General features: G+C 41.1%; 1 protein-coding gene across 3 annotated transcripts in view; it reads right to left on the bottom strand.

The window, feature by feature from the left end:
• The window catches only part of LOC116940239 (palladin-like), a 138747-nt gene that overhangs the window by 33573 nt on the left and 83687 nt on the right, over positions 1 to 21487 (bottom strand). Inside the window, exon 1 of one of the 3 annotated variants that reach the window (XM_032949737.2) lies at positions 13140 to 13236. The exons of the other annotated variants lie outside the window; for them this stretch is intronic. The gene's annotated coding sequence lies outside the window, so the exon portion shown is untranslated. Of the gene's footprint in view, positions 1 to 13139; positions 13237 to 21487 lie in introns of those variants that run through there. 3 annotated transcript variants of the gene reach the window in all.

Below are 21487 nucleotides of genomic sequence, written 5' to 3'. Positions count from 1 at the left end.
AACATGCACGTAAGTACAAGCATGCTGTATAATCCAGCTGTATAATCAAGCTTTATATATGAACAATAAGTACACTGTGGAAAGGCAGTGTATTAACAAGTACGTGTAGATACAATAATTTTCCATCCACCAATGGATACAGAGTCTCCTCATGCCATGCCGAACCTAAGGGGATTTGACTATACTTCACTACTCTGGTTAATGTGAGATGGTGAAACGGAGAGGAGGGGAGATATCAGTTGCCACTGTTGCAAGTCGCGGCCTGGAATTTAACTTCGGTCAAAGGGTTGGTGCAGCGTGCTCAACACTTTACGTTAATAGGGGCAATACATTTCACGTCTATTGCCATTCATTGAATGCTGCAAATCATGGTCATGATTCGATTAAATGATCATTCTTTTTTTTAACGATGTAGTGAATGTAGTGGCTTCTAGTTCCTGGGAACTCATCATAATCACGCATCATTTTTAACAGGTTAAAGCAAATATGGCAAGTACAAGTATCCAAAATAACTTGGCATGGGGTTGTCCATATTCTGAATTAATTATGTTCTCGCTACAGTATAGCTCAGATTAATTTGTGGCAGAATAATATGTAAACATATAATGCAACACCCTCTATAATGGCCAATATAAATATAATACTGCTATTACTTTATATAATGCCATGATCATAAATGTATCAGTAAAATCATATCACAATGTCAACCACTATCACTATCCACGTTTGGCTAATGATGACAAACTTTGGGAAAAAATACATAAACAGTAAATGTCACGTATGTGCATACACGGTCTGACCGATATTTTCCGAAAATGTTCACGTAACCAATCTTTTCACTTATCTGCCTATACGGTGCCTCAGTCGACCAGCAGGTCCGATAGGCAACGTTGCAGCGTATGTGGGAAAAATAAACCTTGCTCTGTTCTCAAAACCCAGGAGCGAACAACAAGTCAGCGTCAACTGGGTTTGCAAACAACAACAACAACACACATCTGAGCCTTTATGGAGATTTGCCTGACGTCAGAGTCTTGCACAACCTGGCACGCACAGAGGCTGCATAATTGCGATGAATTTATCCAGGTCTGCTTCTGGGCTGTGAACGTACGCGACATGTTTTCCTCTTTAAAGGTGAAGCTGAGTAGTAATATATCAGTTAAAGGGACGTGGATATTCAGTACATTCTAATGTAACTTTAAAATCCCATTAACAATTAAATACACTTAATTGGTCGCACCAAAATAAAAGGATTTGCGAATAAACGCGATGGCTTTGGGTAAAAGTCATCGCGTTTATCGAATTTATTTGGGAAAAGGCACCGCTTCAGCAAACATTACAAGCTTGTTGGTGCAAACATTAGCATCTGTTCTGACACATTCGGCAAAGTTTGCCTTCATATTGCTTACCAACTGTAACTCATTCAAGGCAATGATTTCCAGGACAACATTGATGGCCCATTTTATGACCACTTTTTTTCTTTTTAAGCAACTATTCAAAGCCCTTGCCGACATTTAACCTACATTTTATGTGTCTATATACCTTTGAAAACACACACACACACACGCGGTATACATATACTGTGAACATATATTTACAGACATTTAGTATCTGGAATGTTTGCTATCATTTCACCTTAGATAACGAACATTATGTAGCGGCTGCCGAAAGGACAATTGGTATACGGCCCAAGGGGGTAGAATCAACTTCATTCATTCACTGCCAGATCACTGAACAAACTCATTCACGTTGATAGGCATGGCTGCGAACGCAACGTTTACACGCAGCTTTGGGGCAAAGTTTCTTATGGCAAGTAGGGCTGGACGATTAATCGATTTCAAATCGAAATCGCAATTTGAAACAATGCGATTAGTAAATCGCAAAGGCTGCGATTTTTTTTTGTTGCGATTTGAAACGTCCTCTTACTTTCTTATTGGAATTGTTATATTTATTATTATTATTATTATAATTTTATCCATTTAACTTAACAATCGTTCTATGTTTGATTGCTCTATTTCAATTAAGACATTTTAATAAATACATGTTGGAAGCAATTAATATATTTTAAGTTCTCATCCTTGCGTTAGAATAAATAGAGCAGTTCATATGTTGATGGTATCACGTGGCAATGCTCCATGACATGTTTTAAATCTATTACGTAGTGAATATTCAAATGAAGCTTGACTTAAAAATTTTTTAATCGCAAATCAAATCGCAATATCTGTCAGAAAAAAAATCGCAATTTGATATTTTCCCCAAATCGTTCAGCCCTAATGGCAAGTGAGTCACTTTGCAGTGACACGCCTAAGTAAAACCCGCCAAAAGCAGGTCGTCGTCTTTCTCAAGGCACATTTTCCCATTTCCACTGGAGTCTATTATGGAGTTACTGTGAAGGTGAAATGCAATTTGCTATTAATGCAGGTAACAGAATGCTCCCGGGCAGAGTTTTTTTTCTTTCGATGAACACGTGCGAAGATAGCATTTATTTGGTTTAACACGTCGTGACTTTACCGAACGAACCAAGGAGTAATTCCTGCAGTCACGAAAGCTTCGAATCGAGTTTTAACACGCGGTAGGCTTTCACGAACCAATATCATCCATAATAGAGTTTTTTTTGGGGTTAGATCGCGTAAATAAATGTGTCGTAAAAACCCGCCACCACCCCACACAACCAACTAGTAAGGGTTGTCACGTAAACAGAAGCATTTGTTTGGACAACTTTCTTATCGCCTATGTTAAAATTCAGTTGCGTTATTTAGGCCTACTCAATGAGTCCCAACATTGTAGACAGATGAATTACAAGGGATTTGACTACAGACGAGCATGCGAAATATGCGCGCTGAAGAGGATGAGCTCGTTACTGCATGCATCAGCTCAGGTACCAGGAGATGGGACCACGTGGTATCGCAGGACTTCTGTGGGATGATGGCAGCGTGGGATGGCCTTTCCTCTAGCCGTAACTGATCACGACGAAACATGCAAATATACAGGTTTTTCGTGAGACAGATAATTATTCAGGCTGCAGTTTTGCCACCGTACTTTTAGTCTGTTCACGGGACAGATTTGCTTGTAATTTTGTATTTAAATACAAAGATCCAACAGTGGTTATAAACCACAAATTTGCTTCGTGAAATATTTTCGGACGTTGCTTCTCAGTCACTCTGCGTAATTTACCATGTGGTTACACTTCACCATTACTGATACGGTATGAAATATACGTATTTCATTTTTGGTAGAAAAATAGTTACTTAGACAATTAATGTGCAAATTTAACGACAAACACAATTTCCAAGCATCCGCGAACACACAGAATATGCAGCATGTGTTTTAAATCACAGCATTCATCGGTAAAAGAAAACCATAGAGCAATCACGAATGCACGGCACACATACGCAACCATATGTATGGACATGTGAATGTGTTGATATTTTCATAAACACGCACATACAAACGTACACATATTTGAAAGACACGGTTTCCAAGCAATGGCATGCCTGTTAACATCCAAGTATAAACTAATTAAGATCGAGATGGGCAGTGATCACTCAAGCATTTGTTACAAATTGCAAGTGTTTCACGACTGCAGTGACTGGCATGTAGCCACACACTGCGTAAACAGCCCTTTTTGCCAATCCACTGATGAAACAAAAGCCTCCTCATCCCACGTTGGTGAAGGGGGTTGTTTGACCGTACTTATCCATGCTGGTCAGTGTGGCTTGGAGGGGGTGGGAGGTGTGGGTTGGCGGGTGGGGAACCTAGCTGTTTCAGATTTCACTTGACACTGATGTTAGCCGTGAACGGAGGTCACCATGTTAAAAGCGCAGTACGCAAACTGCTGTACCACCATTCCCTGTTATGGAATAGACGGTGATCGTAAATGATTATTTGCATTAAGTCTACACCTTGTAGTTTAACTGGAACACTTGCGCTTATCAGTGAACTCATACACGCTTACATCACTGTACACACATATATATACAAACACAACAATGTAGCACAGTACGGTATATTCAATTCACGGAGGGTAACACGAGTACTGCAATTGACTGCGCATCTGATCAGATTTTCATACCCCTGAAATGTACAAAATGTTGTAAGAATGGGGCTCATGAATTTCGATTTAAAGCTTTCGTGACTGCAAGGATTCATCTTCTTTGGTTCTTTCGGTAAAGTCACGTAGAATGAGAATAAAACAAAAAATTGATAAAATAAAATAACACAATAATATTCTCACGACTTTTCGGCCACAACACAAGCGGCCTTCATCAGGTGAAGGGACGAGACTGGGGCTCATGTATGCACAGATGGCCCTGATGTCATGCGCAGCTCGCTCATATTAGCACGCATCCATCTGGATGCGTGCCAATCAGGCGCGATTTTGCGTGGCTTTGATGCTGCGTTGTTCTCGAGCGACCTCCATGGCAATACCATTATAATCCTGACACACCCCATATACGCATTCGGCAATTGGCACAATTCTTCGTGTTATTTTTCGCAAGTTTGCGTAAATAACACGTGACGATGCGCACTTCACACCGTCGCAACTAAAGCAGCGCTCTTCACTCGTTCTCGCGTTCGCCAAGAAGACATCGTCAGTGTGAGCGCCGCGACAACAGGCCCACAAGGGGGTGGTGTTGTTTTCATTCGCTGTGTATTCAATTTTGATTTAAAGCTTTCGTGACTTGCAGGGATTCATAGTCTTGGTTCTTTCGGTAAAGTCACGTAGAAGGGAAACAATAAAATAATAAAAAAATATAAAACAATTGTTATTGTTTTATTGTTTTCACTTGTTGTGCATTGTCGGGGGCCGCATGAAAGGCCACCAATGAAGAACACTGAACTAAACTACAGGGTGCTTCAAAATAATGTGAACACTTCGGATACATTTTTCAACAATTCCACAAGAAATGTGCTGCTGCCTCCGGGCTCTGGAGACAACCTGGAGAAGATTCCAGGCAACGTATTGACAATTATGGCGAACAAGTGGAGACTGACTTCTTTAAGCTATTAACATACATTTGTTATCATGTTATAGTGTATTGTGCGTTCTTTTTCCATTATAAACGATAGTCCCATATACGTGTTAACATATTTTTGAAGCAACCAGTATTTTAATTCCCCAGGTAAAGCCCACTCACTGTGCTTTGAGCTCTCTTTCGGAGGCAACCTGCCCACGCGTGAGAGTTCGCAGTGGCTTTATGTATGCTGAACTTCTTTCGCACCGTGCATAGCCAACTCACGGCAGCCAAATAATCTCAACACAAGTCTCTAAATGTGGAGGGGAGCAAAACCTGGAGGACCTGGAGAAAAATGCATGCTGCTACCGCCACGGGGAGAGAGAGCACGCAAACTCCAAATCAACAGGGTCGGGGTCGAACCTAGGACACCCTGCCTACCGGGCGAGGGAGATAACATCTTAAAGAGTGTAAAATTGCCATTTTGTTTAAATGTATCGTCTAATTTCACAATGGCAGTGACGTCACAAGTGACTGCTCACTGAAGACAATGGAACGTATTGTAAAGTGGGATCACCTGTACCGATACCAAGTAACATGATCACGTTTCCAAAGCAAAGGCACATTCCAAATGACACCTATGGCCAAGCTTTAATGCTTTATTACCTATGGCCATCTTTAATAGGTATCACAAGTTTACGATCTGTTCAGTAGCGCCTCTGTTTAAACGACAAGTTGACATGAAGCTGCGTTGTATATGGTGTCCTTGGGTGAGGATGCAGCTTACGCAAGAAAAAAAACAACAACCGAGAGAGATGAATGGCACTCTTACAAACAACAACAAGACATCGGCACAATAGAAAAGCACTCCCCTATTTGAATGGGTTATATTGCAGGTTACGTTACTGTACATCACTTAAACGCAACACATCAAATTACATATCCTTTATAGATCTCTATACTGTACTAAAACTACACAGCATAAGTTGACCCTTTAGCGTGATTGTCATGTCCATGGCCAGTATACTCACTATCCGTGGGGTGATTACCCAGATTGTAATTTATGCTTGTGAAAAACAAATTATTATATATTTACTTGAGTGCTAGTTCTAAAATGTGCTACTAATCACTCGTTGAGAGTCAGTGACTCATATTCTCATACATTGTATAATTTCACCCATATTCTATGTAGGTACATAATACATACGCTGCACTGTATTATGAATTGACTTGTGTTGTGCATTGAGCGTGTTTTTGTTTTATTTAATTTGGCGGAACCGTCCCTCCCATTGCCCTAGATAAACGAGCACTGCCTGTGTTGCACAATCACATGAATCAGTCCCTGTCTACTCGAACAGTGAGATGGTAACTGGGGGCTGATGGACGTTTTATCCCAGGTGGAAACTCAACATTGCCATGCCGGGCTCCTGTCTGTCCATAGGGTTGACCATTGTTGATTCCTCACAAAATAGCACTCACGTGCATCTACCCCGTAGTGACGATGGTTAAATTGACCCCCTGTACAAATTGCAAGTGATACATATGATGCAAACAAAACACACACGTTCATAACTAGTCGTGTATACGAAGGCCATACAGTGCGAAAACAACTACATACCCAGAAGTAGCATCCAAGCGCCAAAGTGGAACACATTGTACGATACGTAGCTCACGCGTATGATTTCAGAATAACACCAGAGTCGTTTCACTGTAAGCTCAATTTCCATTGTTCGAAAGTGGCGCACAAGAGTGTTCCAAACGCTCTAAGAAGGGAGTCTTACTTCGCTCCGCAAGCAGATGTGCCGAAAGCATTACATTAATATACGAAAGGGAGAACAATGGCTCCGCTTGTGAAATTTGCAGCTGAGTTTAAAATACCGCGGAGGCAATCCAAGTTGGGTGAGTGCCAGGGCACTAAATGGAAATCAAGCATCAGAGGTGCATATTTTCACTTAATGAGCAGGGGGCGCACAGTCTTCTTCAGTCTGAGAGGTCCCGGGAGGCCCAAGGCACGACGGGTTTTTGCCGAGAGAACAGAGACTCGGGGTTAACAGCCCGGTTTGGGATCAACACCGCGGATGCCAAGCGTTTCCTGTACAAACGCATGATTAATAGAGATTGCGTATTATTTCTGGAGTCAAGAAGCAAGAAATTGTATAATTCCCTTTAGAGGGCCGGCACATGACAGCATTCCGCTTGTCTTGTTCGACAATGCTGCATCGGTTAACTGCTTGCCTGGCAGAAATAATATTCATTGCAAACAATTGTGAAACGTTTTAAGTATGTGCAGCATTTTGTAAATTAACATTCGTGAGAGATATCTTGACATTATTAAACAATGTAAAAAGATATATTTTTGTTTCAACTCGAAGTTTAATTTTTTTCTGTCATTTGTTTAAAACATTTACTTTACACCTTTTTGGCCAGCACTGTATATTAATTAATTTGAATGCGATACAATAATGGCACACTTCTACTCATTACAAAAACAATATTTTAAAGGGGCTTATTTTTTCATGAATCATCACAAAGGGTGACAGTTGTCATGAGCGTGCCAACATCAGGTGTGGTCAGTAGTTATTGGACACAATTATTGTGTTGAATAAAATTTTCATTATTTTAATTCTGCCACACCTGCTTGGCAACTCCACAAAATCCAGATTTTCCAGTCCAGCCACTAAAAACAAAACTCATTTCTGCTGCTATAATCAACTTTAACTTACTTTTGTATGTCTTGTCTTTAAATACGCCTTTTAAACTTGCTTCATGGAATAGTAAAATGGTGATTGGTAATATTAAATACTGTTGTCACTGCTGCCAGTACTCATGGATTAATACGTGCGCTCATTAATTATAATTGTAACACTTACTACAGTTTCCGAACATATGCTAGAGATGGTCTCTGCAAATCGCACAGAACCTCTAGAGGCCCTAACCACAGGACCAAGGTCTCTGCTCAAGAATAGATGGCGGTTTAGAGGGCAATCAGCTGCTTCAAGCAGCTGCAAGCTTCCCCACCCCCCCCCCCCCCAGTAAAGTGAACTCCGCTGTGCTGCAACTCACGCAGATAACCCCACTGCTCACATTTGGTTTTGTGTGCACTCCAAAGTGGCAATAACAGATGTATAACTTGCCACCCATCCCGCCTCAGACTAAACCATGGGGCTACAATGTGAGCAAAGATTCGATTGAAAGTTGTTGTGCTCTATCTTGTGGCTTTAGCGGGGATGCGAAAATTCAAATACATTTTCAAACCTGTGGGTTCAATTCATATCTGGCTTTTGCACCCTGGCGATTATTAATTGGAATACAAGGCAAATATTACCCAACAGTGGCATTCAATTAAACGCTTAAGCAGAGCTGGCATGTAGAATAGAATTTACTGTCAGATCTTGACAACTGCATTAAGGGCCATTGCTATTGAATAACACGCCTGGGAGATTCGTGCACATGTCTTCCAGAGGAGCCAAAAAGTGTTTCAGTGTACCACTAAGCGGATATATGAACCTTATGGCAGGAGCCCGGGGTCCCGAATAAACGGAAGTCAAAATCGTAATTAATTAATGTAATTTTGGCGACTCCGTCCCACCTGGCGCGGATCGTTGTGTTGTCATGTCGTCCAAGCGCAACAGCGAGGACGAATGCGCAGAAGAGCTCAACAAGTGAATGCACTCCATGCTCGGGTATGGGCAGGATCATAAGTCTTATCCAAAGCTGCTCAAACTACCTACACGACTTATGTCCTTCATTTGTCATAACGGTTTGCATAATATAAATCACGACGTTTCGGGTGCAACACAAGCGTCCGTCATCAGGTGACGGACGCTTGTGTTGCGCCTGAAACGTCGTGATTTATTTTATTTTATACCTACGTGACTTTACCCAAAGAACCAGAGTATGGATTCCTGCAGTCACGAAAGCTTCAAATCAAGAATGCATAATATAGTGAAACTGCTCTGTTATCTTCATTATTATTTGTGACCTACCAATATCTGCAGCCAGGATCAGTCGATGACAATCTTATTACCTGCAGACATTTAACAGATGAGATGCGTTGCACCGTTAATTCCTCCTGTTTGATCATACTTCTCTTGTCCGTATGCATATGTGCAGATAGGTTATTTTTGCGGTTAAGCCATCGTCCCCACATACCGCTCGTATTAATGTGGATAAGAGGAGCGGCGACCCACTACTCTGTAGAGTAACATTGGTATAAACGCTTGTTACAATATAAACAGCGCATTGAAAACGCGTACTATTTTATGTACTGTTTACAAAGTGTGTTCACAAATCCACACTGAGAAACACGATGATTGACAGAGGGGTGTAAATTATTTTTTCGACAGTGCATTTAAATAGAGGTACTGCAGGTAAGTAATTTTCAGTTTTAAAGGCATAGTTTAACAAGGCAACACTTGCGACCATTTTTCAAAGCCATTGGTGAAAAAAGCAAAGATTTTGTTTACATTATAATATAATGTTTATGCGAGAGCCGGGGGCCGATGGGACCCCGGGGGTCCGGCCATAAGGTTCATATGCCTGGAAATTATCAGTTTGTTTCCACAGTATGAGTTGCCTAGCAGTGCAAACATTTATTCTTCAAGATCAATGAGAACCCTACCTGCTATGGTGATAGTTATATGTATTGACTAAAGAGAGTGCAAGATAACAGCCTATACAAAAACAACCTTTCACACGCACTTTTTTTCACAGATTACCACATTTAAATGCAAGTAAAGCCAAAGTGTCATTTAGAAATAGAATGGAAGTATTTCCAACTCAGCTGTGATTAACTGGTGTTAAATATCAATTGCTTAATCAATTCATGATTAACAGAGCTTTGTAAAAGTGTGGCATGGTTTAAGCTTGTTTTTTTAAACAATACATTTAATTGTGAATTTGTGAATACATTTTGGTTGCAATCATATAACCATTTATTTATTTGGGGAATCAAGCATTGGAATATTCATGTTCGGCACAATTTCCACAGCTGTTTATTAGCGATAACACGATGGTCTTTAAAAGCTTGTGGTTGCTCTTATAGAACGCTCTTAATATGCTGTAGTAAATGTCAAAGTACAGCAGATTCCATTCATATAAAAGTGAAAATGAGAATTTGAAATAACTATGGTTACCTGCTGTGTTTCACTGCAATGAACATTACATCTTGTGTATTGCCTGTTATGCCACAATGGTTGTAGACACAGTAGACACTTTGCTGACCTGTACCAAATAATTTCAGCTCTTCACATTATCTGGGATTGAACTAAATTTGTATTGGACTTTGAAAATTAAATATCCCTTCGAAAACTTAAAACATGTTGGTGCCATAAAACTTTTTTTTTAAAATCACATATTCATCACAATAACTGCTTAAATTGTAAACCGCTAACATCCAAACAACCAGTGCACACGATTCAATTATCCTGGCTCTGTGTCCCTATATTACATCTCTTACTTCCATCATTTGTTCACCTACGGTGTGTGGGTTGTTTGCGTGGACTCGGTCATGCATTGCACGAGGACTTTCCCATCAGCCTCTACTTTAAAAGTTTTACAACTAATAGAAGGCGGAATAGGGGTGCAACCCTGCAAAGTGCCTGTTCATGCCACTGTTGGCAGAAGGCTCTTTACTCGAGGAAGCACCAGACAGTCCATCAGAGGGAGCTCCGGACAGTGTGTCGAGAGGAATTTTTGGTCTACTCTTCCATGCTGACCAGACGTCTTTGAAGAGGTGGGTCCACCCACGCTTCACCACACCACACGTAACCTGCCGATCGACTTTGGTGTACCCGTTTAGACTGCTGGGTGGAGAGAGATGGGGGCTGTAATAAACTCGCCCATTGTTGGAACTGGTGCGTCAAAATCAAACCCTGCACACTGTCATTTTTTAACAACGGAAGAGTTCTTGAAGAAAGGTTATTTTATATAAAAATGTGCTTTAACTTCAACAACGCAAAATGCACCTTACGGTCAACTTAAAACATGGGGTGTCCTTTTCAAACACCAAAACTCAACGAACGGAAGTTTGCAAACAAGCGTTGAGCCCAATTTACCGACTGTCGACACCACACACACACACACCTCTTTGTGGCCATCTGGTTACAGTTTCTGATCTTTGAAACCGGGGCAAATAACAAGTAGAGACAATTACGACTGCGCACTTTGCATGCTCAACACGCTGGCCTCTCTGCTCTCCTGTTGGCATTGGTAATGATCATGCAATAAACTATGCAAAGAGTAGTAATCCATTATGTTCTCATGGCACGGCCAAATGACGGTGACGGTAGTAATCTTCATGTGTCTCACAATGGGCAGGAGGGTTGCTCTACTGACATTGGCATCGTTTTTAGAATGTCAAGGGATATATTACGTTGCTAAAAGTGTCATTGCTTATATTATACCTTTCGTTGCACCAAGACACGACAGCAATTTCACAATTGCATTTGCTCCACTATAATCAACGTATCAAAACTTTACAACCACTTATTTTACGTAGCACTTAAGTTTACTTTTGAGACTTTTTTTTAATGCAAAAGTATCGAGGTGAATTATTCCGCTGTACGTATTTTTTTTGTTTTACGTAAAAATGACTTTAAACATCCAACGAACCGAAAATCATTAAATCCAACACACACAAGCACATACATTTTTATTTATCATCTTCAAAATCCGAGCTTGAAGTTGCATGGATTTTCACTTAAGCCTCAGAAAATGCAAGCGGCATCTCATCCGACGCAGCTGCAATTTCAACCACAAACTGGTACCGCCCTCTCCCTGGCATGTGGCATTTGTCACCGTGCCACCGAATCCTGTAATTACAGGATTTAGCACAGTGCTGCTATGGTCTGGCAACGCTACACGTCCGCTAGTTAGTCCCGTCTGCTGTACGTTGTCTGGCTATTCGCAGGTCGAGCCTGCTTAACCTTCCACTGGTTTGTGTCAGCTTGGACAAAAATAGGTTCTTCACCATTCTTTCCTTTTACTTTTTAAATGCTAGTAACCGTAAGGTTAAAGCGGTAAAATACCTTAACATTTCTCCAGCAAGGTATACAAACGGGAAATATTGTTCCTAACGACTGTTGCTGTGTATGGGTAACCTAATAACGTTTTGTTTTTTTTAACTTCAATGTGAGTTTTAGTAAGAAAAAAATGCCCCGTAAGACATTCAGCCTTAACAGCACTGGCTTAAACATTGTTATTCTCCCGGTTACGTTATTGGGGCACAGATGTCTGTTTACTTTTAATATAACACACGGTCCTCTATTTGCTTACTTATTAAAATATTCACTTACGAAAACAGTTTTTTTAGACACCAAAAGCACTATGATTGCACGTGTGGTGCTTTGACTCACAGCTCTTACTTGATACTCTTTAACATTATTTAGAATGCTTGCAAGAAAAACAAACGCGTGTTTTCATATTAAACTCCACTATATGAGGTAACACTGATAAAGATGGCTGAAGAGCCAGGGTGAGTAGTTTTGGGGAATTTAAGAAACGCATGTTTAACTCTGCAGATTATTTTCATGGTTACACGTGTAAAATACAGCTTTGTTGAACAAATAAGTACTTCATTTATGCTTTTCAAAAGTATGAAACACAGGTAAACGCTTGTCTTGTTAATCATTGGTTCAAACAAAACGGGACAATTTGGCATTCAAATAAATCAAAGGGTTCAAATGAAAAGTTACACACACTCACAAGCATCAACACACACAACTGTTACACACAACACGGCCTCTACTTGCAAACATCACACAACACTAAACACTTTTGTAGTCCGAATTGTAACACTTAATGACGGCAGTAAAGTAGCGCTTCAGAAACAAAGCACCTCTCTGCAACAATCTATTTATTTCACTGTTCATTTATCACAAGGAGTGTTCTCACCAATATCGGGGAATGCTCATTCAATTATTAAGCCAAGTTCTCGTGTAAAACGCCTTCGAGACTGCTCAGCTGGAAAAAAAGAGAGGGGGCTCGTAAAGAGCTCAGCATGAAAGTTGCTATTACCTGCTCTTTAGAATGCTCTTGGATATAAAGACTGGCGGTCGCCCCCACCCCCCGTTAGCAGGGACACGCTCGGCACACGCGCGCACGCACAGGCGCGCTTCGCAGGCAAACCCCCTGAAGACGCTCTTCCACCACCACCACCACCGCCACCACCGCCTCGGATCAACTCACCAGACAGCCGGAGGTCTCTGTCAGGGCGCATACCCACGCAGCGTGCTTTAGAGGAAACTCCGCGGGAGCTGCTTCAACGTAAGAGTCCCGCGTGACGCCTCGCTTGCCTTTTGAGAGTACGCCCCAGGTTTTAACACGCCCCCATTTGCTAGAATGCATGTTTTTTTTTTTAAAGCAGGCAATGGGAATTAACGCCGCTGAGATACGTTTCAATTAATGACGTGACTCGACTTGTTAGAATGACGAACACATGAAGCTCATTTATTTGAGCGCAACGTTTCGCACTACGGCCGCGTCAATGTGTACACACGTGACTTCACGTCTATATGAAACAACTCAGGAGTTGAACATCTCGTTACTTTTTCACTGTCAAATCATGTTGTTTTCCAAAGACACCTCGTTTATGTATTTAATTACTTCACAGGAACACGTGATTCAGTAGCTTATTCAATCAAATATATATCGCGGAATCTTTATTCCCAGTCACTATGTGGGACTTTTAAACTTGTAGCTGCATCTCCTCCTTTGCCCTTATTTGGAAAGCGCAGCTGAAAGATATCCAGGTCCATCAGAGCGTTCACCCTCTCCTCACATACCTCTGACAACCTTGGAGTTACATTCCTGCCAGTGTTTTTTTTGCGTGCTCGTGGGCCGCCCTGTTTTTGCCTGTATATGGAAAATTTTTCCTTTTTTTATATTTCACTCCAGCTCCAATTCCAGGCAGTATATTAGGTCACACTTTCCCCTCATTTCTTTCATTCCTTAGCTATTTTGAAGTTACAGAAAAGCAGAGAAAACCAGCAAGCGCAGCCTTCTCACTGCTGCTGGGCTTTGTTCCCGATCACGTAACTCTTTCCTCTGCAACATTTGCACAATTTTGGTGACCATTGATGCAATACAGTAAATGCCCATTTCTCTTTTAATGCAATACGTACTTCGTTGATGATATCCCTTGTCAATGCAATGCATATTTGTTCTGCCACTGCCATAGAAATGCATCAGTCTAGGCTAGTACATTGTAAATAATGCCATTTCGCAACTTATAAATGTGAGCCAAGGAATGTCATAAATGTTGGCATGGCACAATTACACGAGAGTACACTTTCACATTTTAATAATAGCTTCAAAACATTTCCAACAGCCACCATCTCAAGGGATAGAAAAAAAGGAAACGTTGAGTACATAACATTCGACAGGGTGAAACCAGCTGCATTGCTGTTGTATTATGAAATGGTGACTATCACCCTACATAAATATATAACCCAAGTAAGATAACAACGCAATTCGTTTCGACATAAAGATGTAATGAACAATGTTAAAGAAAAATGGGTAAAAGTCAACAATTATATACATCCACATATCAAGCGAAATTACACATTTGTGTTTTTATTTGTTTGAGCGTTGGCAGAAGCTAGCACAATTTTTGTGTTGTGTTTAGAAAACATCGACTTGAAAAAAATGTAAACTATCATGTATTAAGTGATACGTTTACAAAAATATTTGCACTGTGACGATTATTTGTTTGAACTTTAACTTTTTGTCGTCTAGCGGTATATGAGTGTAACTCTTTTTCACCGGGTTCGTGCAGTCTGTCTGGCTCCGCGAGGCACTATGGCGGTCAACCCGCTCCCCTGCGGGGCATCGTACAATCACACATCAATAACTAAACAGAGATTTCGCAAGGTCCGAAGATTTATTGGGAAAACTAATGTTTCGGCTGCAAGAGGCTCATTCAACCTATGATCGCAATGGAATGTTAGGCATGTCAGAAATCTAAGATTCAATTTGTTACTTTTTTTTACACAGTGGAGCTCACCCGTCTTTCACATTATTTTTATTCATGCATTATCTCTTTAGGGATGAGTTTCACATTAAAACAACATCACGTCACTTTATTCTCAGATATTTGAGGCAAAGGTTGAAATGTTCGGACCATTTAAATTACGTTTTACATGAATGTGTCTTCAGCTCACAAAAGTGACATAAGTGAACGTCGCATGACACCACTTTTGGTAGGAAATAAGCTGCAGTGACGTCATCTTACTTGACTTAACGTATACGGTGCTGAATCACGAGACTAAACGTGTCAAAGTGCCGAACGGTAATGGACACTGAGCAAAGGGAAGGGTGGCAGCCATCCATGAAGGATGGCAAGGGAAGGTGGGAAAGGCGCTATCAAAGAGGGAGGTTTTGAGGAATTACTTAAACTTAAGGAGGCAGCTGGAGAGGTGGAGATGGATGGGTGGTGACTTCCAGAGGACAGGGCCATAGTGACTGAGGGAACGACCTCCGATGGTGACCAGGCGCGGGGACGGCGTGCAGAGGAGTTGCAGAGCTGGCTGAGCGGGCGGGAATGTACCGTTACGGGAGATCGCAAAGGTTGGCGGGTGTGGCCATGGATAGATTTCAGAAAAAAAACGATAGCAAGTGGAGTTGTTTCAGTCGCATCACTTCCGTTTTGGGAATAATCCCAAATATTTTTTTGATCATCCGAACTTTTATCGATCTATTCGGATAATTTGTGGAGTATATTTATTCATATGTCTGTACGCACCATTGAATGTGGTAATCCTCTCTTGATAATGTCGGAGACAATGTCGCGGATAAGTACATTTGTGGATAAGAGAAGTTGCCCTTTAAGGATCTCAATGTGCATCAAATTACGATACATGATTGTAGTCTAACATAAATACTATTTACACGTATACAATATGTAATGTTTACATTATGGCCACGTACAGCCATTGCTGGCTGGAATTGTTATACCACTGCCGTGTCACGCTGGTGACTCAACCTGTCTGACCTCAGCTCGTACCCAATCTTGTCCTGGGGTCACTGCGACAAGACAACACATTTGTCTCAAAGGAGTTGTTTTAGCATGACCTAAACTGGACTTGGGAAATAACAAACAAAAAACTCAACACGACTGTCAATAACATTGTGGCCTTCAAAGGCAAAGTATAAAACCTCTTACTACAGCAACTGTCTCTCCCACTTCAGCAAAAAAAAATGTTTCTTGCTGTGGTTTTCCCACCTGATGATGAATGCTTGTGTTGCAATCGAAACGTCACGTGGTTTAATTTATTTTCTGCCTACGTGACTTTACCGAAAGAACCAAAGAGTATGGATTCCTGCAGTCACGAAAGCTTCAAATCTAGATCAAATCTAGATTGTTTACATTTCTCCAGGCCCAGTGTGAATTTGCAAAATTTGCTTGCTTATATGAATTTAACAATTATTTGGGTGCGTGGTATGCAGAATGGCCATTTCCTGAAACGTCACCGATTATATACTTTACCTTTGAAGGCCACAATGTTATTGACAGCCGTGTTTAGTTTTTTGTTTGTTATTTCCCAAGTCCAGTTTAAGTCATGCTAAAACAACTCCTTTGAGACAAATGTGTTGTCTTGTCGCAGTGCCCCCAGGACAAGATTGGGTACAAGCTGAGGTCAGACAGGTTGAGTCACCAGCGTGACACGGCAGTGGTTTAACAATTCCAGCCAGCAATGACTGTACGTGGCCATAATATGGAATTCTAAGCAGACGCCTCTGAGACCACACCGTGACTCATGTCGCCTAGGTCTGGACAGATGGTTTTACATTTGTTGCCTTCATTCACGAGCTGTTTGATATTCCAAGCACGTTGCATTCTCCAATCAATTAAGCAGCTGCATATCGTGGGATTTGTTTTAGTTTTAATAAAATGGTCTTGCGCATTTAAGATCAATAACATTTCGATTTAAAGCTTTCGTGACTGCAGGTATTCATATTCTTGGTTCTTTCGGTAAAGTCACGTGACTTTACTGAAAGAACCAAGAATATAAAGATCAATAACATTAAATGTATTGTTTGGAATTTGTTTGATTCTCCAATGTAATTTCATTATTCCATGCTAAGTAATTTAAAATTGTGTTTTGATGAAATTTACCGTGATGTATGTTGAACTTCATTCGCACCGTAATGTAGCAAACCATGTTACTCTGAGGTGCGGTGTGCTATGACAGTGGATTTTAAATGAAGACTGGATTCTATGATAAATGTACCATTAGTTCAACAGCAGTTTTAAGTGGGGTATTTCATATAAACAAGACAAAACCTGTCAAAAACATGTACATTTGCCTCTTATTGTATCAGATATTAGGCACTGTGACGTTTTGTTTATTAAACACAAACAAACAAATCAAGCAGGCAACTAAGTCCAGTAAGGGCACCTATATTTTATTTTGAAACTCCTACGCTATATCCTTTTACCAAATAACTTCGCATGTCAGGATATTCTGCATACTGTATGTGATACATTCCTGGTATAGTATAATTAGTAACAATTACAGCCCCTTTCATCATAACATCTCAAGGCGTTATGCATCAATGACAACGCAGGGGATAGGTACAAAGTGGATATTCATATCCAGATGGCATCCTCTATGCACCCAGTGATTCTTAATACCCTCTGCTTCTTTCATCGACCCAGCCTGTGCTATGTCTGGCGGAACGAGCGCCACTGGCTACCGGGTCCGTGGTTTTTTTCTTCAGTTTATTTATTTTGGTATAGCCCTGTGAGCCATTCGGCTCTTGAATCGGGTGCAACCGCAACCAACCAAAAACAGACATGCGAGTGTGTTTGACCACAATTCGCCGAGCTGATCAGCATAGGTTGGTGATTATGCCTACATACAGGGGGGGGGGGGGGGGGGGCTTAATAACTTTTTAAATACAAAAGAAATAATGCCATGTGTGGTATTAAATTAAAGCACACTCTCTCACTCCAAGCCACAGTCTTCATAAAGACTGGCAGTCAGCCTAAATATTAAGATCTTCTTTACCTCTCGTTGAGAGACGTAAAGACGTTCTTATTTTACGTAGCTTGTTATTTACGAATGCGGTATGTCTTCTTAGCAAGTATAGTGTGCATTTATACACCCAAGAAAAATGTTTGAACAATGATCCATATCCATCGTCTACATGGACGAGTCATCACCTGCATATCAGACACTGTGGTGATTGTGGCACATAAGGATCCCTCAACTCAGTCAATGGTACAGGTAACATTCACTTTTTAAAGAGACTGAAGAAATACATGAAGATTTGGAAGAGTGGTGGCAGGTGTAGTTCGTGCCCTATGCTATGAATCTGGTGACTGATATCTGAACTCCCTTTCACCAACCAACACAGACCAGCGTGATGGTGAAGTATGGCCAAACAACCCCCATGATCAACATGGCATGGGAAAACCTTCATACAGCAGTGGATTAACAATATCTGTACATGATCATGCATGTGTGGGGTCAATTCTGTTATAACACTCAACAATTAGGTCCTAGCGAGAATAAGATTCCTACAATAAAACAGAAAATATCCATTCACAATTGCCTTAGAGCTGTCAAAAACATGCTCATATGAGTATGCAGACAATGAGATTGCTTTTTTACTTCAGCTCGCTAAGCAAGTCTCAATATAGGGGCATGTGTTCACTTAATCTGCAATGAATTCCAAAAGAGGGAGGAGAGAAGCACTCAAACTAAACAAAATCAGAGCAATATGCCAACATACACAACTCATCAAAGGAATATAAAATAATTAAACACGTGTGTGTACCTCAGACACCAAGCATTATCATTTTGTATGAAAGCCGTGAGTAATAATGCCCGAGAGCTAAATATTCTAATTAACATGATTTAAATGTTGACTGCTAAATATTCTCCTGAAATGAATTGTCTAGACATATTTGGTGGGCAGGATAAACCCATCGGATTTGGTGGTTAAATCTCATGCACCTGACTACCACCCTTCAAGTCGTACAAAACGCGATGAAAAATATGCACCCAGTTTTTTTTCTTAAATCCAGCCCCTGGAATTCCGAGTGATTATGAACAACTTCAAACAACCTATTCTCTGGAATAATCCATACAAGGATTAAGTTGGATAGACAAAAAGTACAAAAGACAAACCAGATTTGCGATGCTTTATTACTGTTTCATTGCTATTGTGTTGTATATATAGACTCTTATTTTTTTGCAAAGGCCACCCATTGCACACAATGCAGCAACAAAGGTCAATGTACTTTTGAGAGGGCTTATCTGACCTTTTATGCCGATATTCTGGAAATGTGTGCCCACTGGTGTACCATACCTAACCCCACCAACAGTGATGTACCATTGACTTATTTCAATAAATGTGACCGTGCGGCAGTGTTGCAGTGGTTAGCATACCTTGCGACGAGCCTGGCCGCCTGAGTTCAATTTCTCGACTACAGCCTAACATAATTGGCGAGCGATAATGTCACTGACTTAAAGCTTTCGTGACTGCAGGAATTCATATTCTTTGGGTCTTTTGGTAAAGTCAGGTAGATAGGTTAAAAAAATATTTTACAAAAAACGACGACATTTCGATTGCAACACAAGCGGTCGTCATCGGGTGGAAAAGAGAAAAAAAAAGAGGGGTTAGCCTCTAAAGGCGAACTGTTTATAAAGGTTTAAAATGGGTGTAGCCCAAGTGTCAGAATGGAGTGGGCGGGGCACAGGAGCCCTGGGGAGCATGAGCGGAGGAGCTTTAGTTAATGTGAGGGATTAAAAACGGTGGGCCTCGGCATATTGAGCGGAGGTTATGTTAATGTGAGGGATTAAAAACTGGTGAGCAACGGACAGTGCTAAAATGGAAACATTACAGCCAGGTATGACTTAAACTGGTTGATAACGTCCTTCCAGTGATTGCTGAGTTTGTACCCAGCCTCTCGGTTGAAATTGTGTCTGTGTCTATATATGGATGGCTTCATGAACTAATCTTTGTTGATAGCCAGTGGGCTTGCAAAGCACCTTCGTCTTAGAGAAATCAATTTGGTGTGAGCCAACCGCATTAAGACAATGATCAGCCACGGCCGAAGTATTGGTCCTACCGTGTTTCAGATCTGCCTTATGCTCACGAACACGGTCCGAGACATGTCGCTTAGTTTCCCCAATGTAACTACTGCCACAAACACAGCTTAGTTTGTATTGCATGTCAGGGATCACATCCTTCACAGATGGGATTATATCACGAATTTGATCTACTGTGTTAAATCGCACCTGGGGATCTTGTGTTTGCTCATGATTTTGGAAATCTTTTTGGTGACCCCTGCTATGTATGGCAAGGTGATGGTTCTCATTGCGTCCTCAGATGGTTCTTTCCTAACGGTTGGGGTGATAGCTTCACGGATTATGTAGTCTGAATATCCATTCATCTTGAGAGCTTGGTGCACGTGTTTCAGTTCACTAGCTAGGTGATGACGGTCGGAGATACATTGAGCTCTATGGTGTAGAGTTTTGATGAGGGAATTCTTCTGGGATGGATGGTGGTGGGAGTCAGGTTTTAGGTAGGCATCAGTATGGGTTGCTTCCCTGTAGACAGAGTGGCCCATGGAGCCATCTGGTCTCTTTTCGATTAAGACATCCAAGAATGGTAGCTTGCCATCCTTTTCCACCATAGAGCTCGATGTATCTCCGACCATCATTGTAGATACCCCAATAAGCATATCTGTGAGTTTTCTTAACGTTTCCGTGATGCACGATAATAATTCAAATTACGCTCCAGTGGCAGAGAGCTAAGGTGTGTCAATTACACCAAGCGGCAAGCAAATTCTGCTTGGGAGAGCAATCACATGGTGGCAATAAGAAAACCAGCTGAGCCCAATGTAAACACGAGACTGTATGGTGCTGGAAAAGTAATAAATAACTACACCCCATCTTTACATTGTTTCAGCACAGCCTTGTTTCTTAGCAGACATTTGTACAACATCGTCATCATCGTTTGTAGGACAACCACGGTATTTTTATGACGTGCGTGCAATATATGGGGGGTGGAGGGGGGGGATTTTGCAAACGTGCGATTGGTGTGGTATGTGAGACATGAGGTCACAGTGCCATAAACCTGTCACATTTACCTTCCATGATAACCTTTAGATTGCAATGACAAAGCAACTGACATTAAGAGTGCATGGCTAAACCCATACACATCGCTCTTTCAAGTCTAAGGGTCCAGAGTTGGTCAGTTAGAGACACAAATACATTTGGACGAGTCAGTCGGTTAAGTGCACAGAAACATCTCATCAGCCATTGTCTACCCACACGCTGGATGAAAGCATCCCTAAGCAGTCTCCATCCGTCACGGTCTTGCAGAGCCACAATTCATCTTACTCCTACATAAGAGCTGATGTAATCTCTCAGAAGAGTGTACGAAACCTTGGAACTGTTACTGCTCTCATTCTCTCCGCATGCGTCTCAACACTCTCAGACCTCGTACCTTAATTTTGGCAACATAACATAAACTGATACGCATTTATCTTTTCTCGGATCGTATTCATGGTATATATATGT

Source organism: Petromyzon marinus, chromosome 8 (genome assembly GCF_048934315.1).
Source record: "Petromyzon marinus isolate PM22_M1 ecotype Great Lakes invasive population chromosome 8, UKy_Petmar_22M1.pri1.0, whole genome shotgun sequence".
NCBI lineage: Eukaryota > Metazoa > Chordata > Hyperoartia > Petromyzontiformes > Petromyzontidae > Petromyzon > Petromyzon marinus.
The sequence above is the reverse complement of the archived record's forward strand: the minus strand, read 5'-3'. Positions and strand labels throughout refer to the sequence as shown.